The following is an 8,941-nucleotide window of genomic DNA, read 5'->3' as shown; positions in this document are numbered from 1 at the left end:
ATTTACTCAAAGCTATGAGACAGAAATGAAAATGGAGAACAAACAGATAATGTTCATTGCCTAGAGATCTGCGTTTAATGAGTCATATTCCCATCATCACAGTGCTCAGAATGTTTCCTGTGAGTTTTTCCCAAGCACAAATCCTGATGACCTCCTGTTTGCTGCTACTTCTGGGGCCACTCCTTCATAGTCTCATGGAGAAACAGTCTTTAACCAAGACTAGATGGTCAAGGAAGTGATATGCAAGGGATTTACATGTTTTATTAAATATTATAACTAGGGCTTGGCAAGACCGAGCTGAAAGTACTTGCATGTTTTTACACATGCATGCATGCGTGCGCGCACACACACACACACACACACACACGTGTATGTGTGCATAAATGTGATTTTGCCATTACTGAAAATCATGTCTTTTTTCTTGATTTATTTGGTACTCCACACTTTCTCTGTGACATCATCAGTTAGCCAGATCTAATTGGCCATGCCACACTACATCATCAGTTAATTTATGACCCTGTTTGGCTAGGATCATCCCTGTGACTATCTGAGGACAACAGAGGAACAACCAACTTGGGGAAAATATGCTACTGAAGCTGCAGTCATGAGAAGAAATGATTGCACTGGACAGCATTAATGAAAGGTGAATGATCACACCTCTCTCTCTAACTGGAAAATATTGTCTGTGATCTGTATATAGCATCTCATGTGTTCTTTAGAAGGTTTTTTTATTGCTTCAGGCACACCAGTAACATTTACAAGGATATATATATATATATATATATATATATATATTCATTTATTTTTTAAAATATCTTTATGCTGACTTTTGGCCCTATTAAGGGCCCCCAATGTGATTTACAAAGCAGAAAAGGCAAAAATTAATTTAACAGTAGCAGAATTCAATCAAAGCATTAAAAGTCAAGAAGAGCAAAGTCAACACCCTCAATCAAATTAAAAATTATTACAAGCCAGGCAGAAAATGAATGATTTCTACCTGCCAAAAGCAATCAGGAATGGGACCACTCTGATCTTACAGAAACAGCTAGAAACAGTGTCCCAGTTAGTGACTTGGATCTTATCTGGGGTCAAGTGTACATCCTTAGCTTATCAATCTATCACTATTTGACACAGCCTTGGGGTCAGACTCCCCTTCATCAGAGCCAGCTCCAGGGATATGTGTTCAGCCAGAAGCACTTGCACAAGAGCAGCCCATTGTGTCATTTGCCTCTGTCTGAGGCCTCCAGTTCAGAAGCCACAGGGGAACCACAGCTTCTCCTATTCTATCAATACTAACTATTAACTACTACTACTACTACTAATAATTTATTATTTATACCCCACCCATCTGGCTGAGTTTCCCAAGCCACTTTGGGAGGCTACCAATAGAATATTAAAAGCACGATAAATACATCAAACAAAACTTCCCTAAAGCAGGCTGAGCCCCTTAATATAAGAAGGATGTTGACAAGCTGGAATGTGTGCACAGGAGGGCAACCAAGATGATCAAGGGTCTGGAAACGAAGCCTTATGAGAAGTGCTTGAAGGAGCTGGGTATGTTTAGCCTGGAAAAGAGGAGACTAAGAGGAGAGATGATAGCCAGGATGTCTGTCACATGGAAGAGGGAACATGTTTTTCTCCTGCTCTGGAGCTTAGGACTGGAACCAATGGCTTCAAGTGACAAGAAAGGAAATTCCAACTAAAATTTTGGAAAAACTTTCTGATCTCTGGGGGTGATCAAACCAATGGAGAATCACAGTGCCTGTTGTGGTTGCAGAGATTTTTCTGTATTAGTTTGATCCTATAGCCTTTTTTAAATGAATAAATAATAAGAATATCACCAATAGGGCATTAAGCTAAGTCTCTCTCTCTCTCTCTCTCTCTCTCACACACACACACACACAAAATTAAAATGCATGTAAAATAAGAAACATGGAACGTATATACATGACCAAAACCATTATTTTTTGGGGGGGGTGGGGCAAAAACTTAACAGCAAGATCATGGCTTTATGTTGATGAGCTATTAAGAGAAAGAAGTGTTAACATTTTGGTGCTGATTTTTGTTCACACCTCCAGGAGGCTTTGAATTGAAATAAAAATAAAAATGAGTGAGTTATCAGAGGGTTGTGAGCCCTTCCTCCCACTGCCTCCCCAGTAAGAACATTGCTAACTTGCCTGAACCTGCTCAGCAGCTGCTTATAATGAAGACTGTGTTGGTCCTGACAGAGAGATATGAAGAAAGTGAATATACCTCAAGATATATAAAAGGTATGAAAAAGCCCAACAGAAATGTATGAAGTGTGCATATGAGGTTCCTTTGCTATGCACTTAGAATCATAAAATGGTAGAATTGGAAGGGAAGCAGAGGATCATCGGGTCCAACCCCCCTCCTCCATTGCAGGAATATGCAGCTGGAATTGAACCTGCAACCTAGGCGTTATCAGCACCATGCTCTAACCATGGTGATCTTATCACACACCCTCCCCTTTTCCATCCTTCTATGCAGCAGGAACTCAGTTGGAGAAAGGTCAGGTGAGCAATCCAGTTCCACCAGGCTGCCTGCTGGTTTTAGTGGAAGTCAAAGATAGCTCTTGGTGGGTAGTATCGTTGTCCGATTAATTTGAGGTGTTATTAGGATGCTGATTGATAACCAAATGTTCTCTGGCATTCTGGTGTCCAAGGCCAGGCAAATGAGTCAAATATCTCTCAAAGAGGGTCATGGCTAACCTAGAGCCCAATGATTCCCTGGGTCTACTCTGCATGCAGCTCTGATTTTTTTGTTTTGAAAGCAATGTGTACCTACACATTCAGTTGCTATTGTGCTCTAATATGGTCTAAAATGTGATACGTTTCAGGAAATAGAAAATGCCTGAGCGTGTAAACACTGTGACTTGTATGTTGGGGTGAGAATAATGACTGCCCTCCTCTGAAAATATCTTCCCACATTATAAGGCACTTTGCCTCATTCTATAATTACGTATGATTGCTTGAAAATCACTTGTGCTTGCAACCCACTTGTAGTGTCAGATCAATGGTTACATTCTCTTTGGCAGTAAAAAAAAAAAGGTGTTAGATAGCAGGCATAGGTGCTGTGATTTCAAGAGGCGAGGAGGAAGGGGGAGCTCTATGAGGTACACAGGCATAACTATTTGAATACGCGTTCACATAAGCCGATTCCCCCCTATCACCAACACAACCAGGAAAAAACAAACATATTTCATTACATGTTTGTGAATGAGAAAACTATGCTTCAGATTTGCAGAGGTGATTACCACTTCACAAATTCTTAATTTGTACTGCACTAATTGGAACACCTAAGCTCAGTTTAAATTCACTGATGCGAACCAGGTGAAAACTAATTTCTATGGGGGAGAAAAACTGGGAGGGCAATGTAATATATGGGTGCAGCTCTGCAATTCTCTCTCAATAGATTTTTTAAAAGTTTATTAGTCGGTGTTATGCAAGCAAATTAATTCAGGCCAGAGACACTGGAAGCTCTCAAAGGGCGAGAGTGTGAATTTAAATATTATTACACTGTTTTTTCAACATTTCCTTTGTATCCAGAAGCAGGAAGAGGGGTCATGAAGTACCGTATTTTCCCGTGTATAAGATGATATCCCCCCTTAGAAATAATAGTCAAAAATTGCAGGTCATCTTATACACGGAAAGCGGGGGGTGGGGGTGGGGGTGGGCGATTCATGGCAGCAGCCAGCAGGAGATTGGCAGTGGTGATTGGGTGTGTGATTGGTTGCTGCGGCAAGGCCTACTGACAATTGGCTGTGGCAGTGAGGTGTGCGTGCAATCGGCTGTAGTTGCGTTGAGTGGGCAGATGGTCTTTTGGTGGCGAATGTGCAGATGATTGGTGGCCACATTGATGCGTGCGCTTTGCAGTGGTGGGTAATCAAAAAGAAAAGCTCAGTAATTCTGTAATTCTGGGCAATATTCCCCCACAGAAAAAAGCTCAACAACTTTGAGCTGAGCTCCCCCCCCCCCATTTTTTGTTGCGGTCCTAAAAATAGGGGTTGTCTTATACATGGGGACATGTTATACATGGAAAAATATGGTACTTAGCTTCTAAAAACCTGGGGCAACAGGGCACAGAATTAAGCAGCAGTGATGCCATTCCTGCAGCTATGATGATCTGAAAATATGCATCACCCCGTCCCCCCAGCAACCCTACCAGGTACGTCTTTGATTTTTTGGCTCTGTGACACAACTTGATGGAGATCTCATGGGAGTTGTCTAAGGATGGGGGAGAAATGTGTTGGATTTACATTTCATGCGAACCTGCCTCATTCACATTTCTTGAACCAATACACGAACTAAAACACAGCTATTCTTTGAAATTTGCACTTCTCTGAATTTTGTGATGCAGTTCTCCCAGAAAATGTGTACCAAAAATATTTTTGGGTAAAGTGCTGATAAAAATGCAAAATTAGGGGGAAATCACGTACAAAAATGTGCATTTTAGGAGAAATGAACTGAAATGGCATACAATTTTTAATGCAGACTCTTTTAAAATTGCAAACTGATATGGGCAGGCCTTCAACTGAACTTAAGATGGGTGTGTGTGTGGAGAAACTGGGCGTAACCACATCTGGCATTTGTCCATCCTTAGGGTAGTTCCATGGGACGTGGGTGGTGCTGTGGGTTAAACCACAGAGCCTAGGACTTGCCGATCAGAAGGTCGGTGGTTCAAACCCCCACGACGGGGTGAGCTCCCATTGCTTGGTCCCTGCGCCTGCCAACCTAGCAGTTTGAAAGCACAAAGTGCAAGTAGATAAATAGGTACCGCTCCGGCGGGAAGGTAAACGGCGTTTCCGTGCGCTGCTCTGGTTCACCAGAAGTGGCTTAGTCATGCTGGCCACATGACCCGGAAGCTGTACGCCAGCTCCCTCGGCCAATAAAGCGAGATGAGCGCCACAACCCCAGAGTCGGTCACAACTGAACCTAATAATAATAATAATAATAATAATAATAATAATAATAAAAAATTTTATTTATATCCCGCCCTCCCCAGCCGAAGCCGGGCTCAGGGCGGCTAACAACAATAAAACAGTATAAAAGTACAGCATAAACAACACTCTAAAATCATTCATTATAAAATTAATTAATTCAAGCCACTGGCAACCATTGGGCCAGAGCTCCGCGAAGATTGCTGAGGGAGGGAGTCAGGCTGTGCCCTGGCCAAAGGCCTGGTGGAGCATCTCTGTCTTGCAGGCCCTGCGGAAAGATGTCAAGTCCCGCAGGGCCCTGGTCTCTTGTGACAGAGTGTTCCACCAGATCGGAGCCACAGCCGAAAAAGCCCTGGCTCTAGTTGAGGCCAGCCTAACTTCTCTGTGGCCTGGGACCTTCAAGATGTTTTTATTTGAAGACCGTAAGTTTCTCTGTGGGGCATACCAGGAGAGGTGGTCCCGTAGGTACGAGGGTCCTAGGCCGTATAGGGCTTTAAAGGTTAAAACCAGCACCATAAACCTGATCCTGTACTCCACCGGGAGCCAGTGCAGCTGGTATAGCACCAGGTGAATGATCTCGCAGCGAAGACCTCGTAAGGAGTCTCGCTGCAGCATTCTGCACCCACTGGAGTTTCTGGGTCAGTCTCAAGGGCAGCCCCACGTAGAGCGAGTTACAATAATCCAGTCTGGAGGTGACCGTCGCGTGGATCACAGTGGCTAGGTCAGGGCGAGAGAGGTAAGGAGCCGACTGCTTAGCTTGGCGGAGATGGAAAAATGCCGCCTTTGTTATAGCTGCAATCTGCGCCTCCATGGAAAGGGAGGTGTCGAAGATTACACCCAAACTCTTAACGGACAGTGCTGGCACTAATTGCGCCCCCGCAAGAGATGGGAATTGCCCCCCCCCAATCCCATATCGCCCCATCCCAGCCACAGGACCTCTGTCTTCGAAGGATTTAGCTTCAACCGGCTCCCACGTAACCATCCAGCCACAGCTTCCAAACATCTGGTCAGTGTGTCTGGGGCCGAGTCAGGATGGCCATCCATCAACAGATAGAGTTGGGTGTCATCGGCATACTGATGGCAACCCAGCCCAAAACTCCGAACAAGCTGGGCGAGGGGGCGCATAAAGATGTTGAAAAGCATCGGGGAGAGTATCGCACCCTGAGGTACTCCACACACCAAGGAGTGGCGCGATGACAATTCCCCCCCAAGCGCCACCCTCTGTCCCCGACCAGAGAAAAACGAGTGCAGCCATTGAAGGACTGTGCCCTGGATCCCCACGTCGGCAAGGTGGTGGCCCAGAAGTTCGTGATCGACCATGTCGAAAGCTGCTGACAGATCTAGAAGAATCAGCAGCCCCGACCTGCCTTGATCCAGCTGTCTACGAAGATCATCTGTTAGGGCGACCAGAGCCGTCTCGGTCCCTTGACCAGCGCGGAAGCTGGACTGGAATGGATCCAGAGCCGATGTTTCATCCAGAAACCCACCAAGCTGTTCAGCAACCGCTCTCTCAATCATTTTACCCAGGAATGGAAGATTCGAAACCGGGCGGTAATTGGATAGATCTAAAGGATCTAATGATGTTTTCTTTAAGAGCGGGCGCACCACTGCCTCCTTCAGTTCCCCTGGGAATGTCCCCGTGCCAAGGGACAAATTGATGATATCCCCCAGGAGGGCTCGCACCTCGTCTGGACACGCTCTAATCAGCCAAGATGGGCACGGGTCGAGAGGACAGGTGGTGGGCTTTCCAGCTCGGAGGAGTCTGTCCACATCGGGGTCCCTTTACTTTTAGGGTAGTTCCATATTTGAAGATGAAAGAATTTGTCTCTGTTCCACTGCTTTCCCCACAAGTAAATCATGAATTGAAGCTGTCTTATGGAACTTTCACCATGCCGTTTGCTAAAAGCACAAGTAGAACTAGAGGATCCACAGAATAGGAAGGAGCAATCAATAGTAAAATTATTTCTGGAGTGGCGATGGTGCTCATGGTTTCTAGCCATCCAAAAACTACTTTTGCATGACAAAATTTGTTCACACGATCAGTTCAATGTAAGGTAAAGGTAAGGTAAAGGACCCCTGGATGGTTAAGTCCAGTCAACGGTGACTATGGGATTGTGACGTTTATCTTGCTTTCAGGCCAATGGAGCCAGTGTTTGTCCACAGACAACTTTCCGGGTCATGTGGCCAGCATGACTAAACCACTTCTGGCGCAATGGAACACCATGACAGAAACCAGAGCACACGGAAACGCTGTTTACCTTCCCGCCACAGCGGCACCTATTTATCTACTTGCACTGGCATGCTGGCGTGTACCTTCAGCTGCAATTAGTAGGATTTAGCAGGCAAAATGGCTGTTTTGTTTTTACCACCCCTACAGCATTCATGGTCCCAAACAATTTATCCTAGTTGGCTGAAGAACTTAAGCTTGCATTTAACTTTGAAAACCACTGAACTCTTTACTTTCCATGTCAAAAGTGCGCCAACTCTGTAGATTCTAAGAAAGCTCAAGCTGTTCAGAGTAAGTTATGTAAATGTGAATAAATGTGGAATGCATTGACACAGCTGTTTCTATGATGGTTATTTTAGCAAATCCTTAAGCAAAGAGTTTCTCGAAAAATGTTTCTACTGTGAATGCATAATGTCTATGGGGTTTCATGACATGTTGCAGGCTGTCAGGGCACAACGATTAAGTTGGTATAAGTACTTAATTGGACAGGTATACCTTTGTGAATGAAAAAAAAATCATACCATCATACCTTATACATTCATAGGTTTCATCTCCTGGAAAGCAATTTGATATTGGGTCAGAGTCTCTAAACGTTTAACATCTTATGGCAGGTTACAGAATTTATTTTTACATTGGAACACAAAAGTAAGCAAGAGGTAGAATAGAAGGAGTAGTTGAGAACTGTGACTTACAGTGGGGGATTGTATGAATAGAGAACTTGTCATCCAGGCAATTACCTTTCACTGAAATGAGGTCGTAATGCTCTGACTTGTAGAAGTACAGAATACTCCATTAGTTTGGATGGCCTCACTTGGATTTGGCGCATGGAAAAGTCCTACTTAAAAAGAAGAAGAAAGAAACCTTACCAAATACCAACTTTCCAAACTCCAGGATTCTATATAAATCATGCCTCCAAGACATCAGAAGCATGATTCTTAAGCACCCTGAATGGTAAGGAGCGTTGCTAATCTGCTAAACTGTCTCGATACCTCTTATTACCGATTCAAACTCTCTGATTTTCATCACTGTGTGCTTGGTTGGGGAGATATAGCTGTGCCTATTGGCTGCCAGAGCTGATTATGGTGCCCAAGTTAAGAACAAAAGGCTCTTTGCTTGACTGCTTTTCTATTTAAAATCTAACAAAGCTGCAATTATTCCACATGCTACTTCCCATTTCACGCCAGGCTTGTTCACACATTACGCTGAACACAGGTATACTGAGCATGTAAAAGTGCTTCTGTGAAAGACTCCATTTGCTGATTGCACAGCCCAAGTAGTGTGTGCACTAGAATGTATACTAATTGAATGTTACATGTGAATAAATCATATGAATGTTCAGCTCAACTATTTGTATACACGGTTGCAGTTGAAAACATATTGGGGAAACTAGGTTGATGAAGGATGCTGTGTGGAGTAAAACCACACCAGTGGGGGGGGGGGAGGGTGACGGACAGATATTGACTGGAAGGGGCCTGGGATTGAAGCATTTCCTGGTTTCCTGAAAAAAGCGGCAAGTTTATTATCAAGAGCACGGATAAGGTGGATCAAAATTACGTCTTTTTTTCTTGGTGCTGCCCTGTCAAACAAACAATAAGAAAATCAAGCAGACTGTGGTGTGTTAGCTGTCAAATGACATGAGTTACAGTTCCTTACATATATTTTGACACTTTGAATGGGTGGTTCAGGGAAAGAAATCAAGATAAATATAGTCAATTCTGACTTTGGGGCAAGTTATATAGGACCAATCCTAAATCAGA

General features: G+C 44.0%; 1 long non-coding RNA gene across 1 annotated transcript; it reads left to right on the top strand.

Annotated features, from left to right (window-relative positions):
- Positions 1 to 551: 551 nt before the first annotated feature.
- Positions 552 to 8,087, top strand: LOC308475660. The gene is made up of 3 exons (XR_013985352.1): positions 552 to 643; positions 2,079 to 2,270; positions 7,960 to 8,087. It is a non-coding gene; the product is annotated as an uncharacterized lncRNA (long non-coding RNA).
- Positions 8,088 to 8,941: the final 854 nt, after the last annotated feature.

This window comes from Podarcis pityusensis (genome assembly GCF_964106645.2).
Source record: "Podarcis pityusensis genome assembly, chromosome: 4".
Classification (NCBI taxonomy): Eukaryota; Metazoa; Chordata; class Lepidosauria; order Squamata; family Lacertidae; genus Podarcis; species Podarcis pityusensis.
The sequence above is the reverse complement of the archived record's forward strand: the minus strand, read 5'-3'. Positions and strand labels throughout refer to the sequence as shown.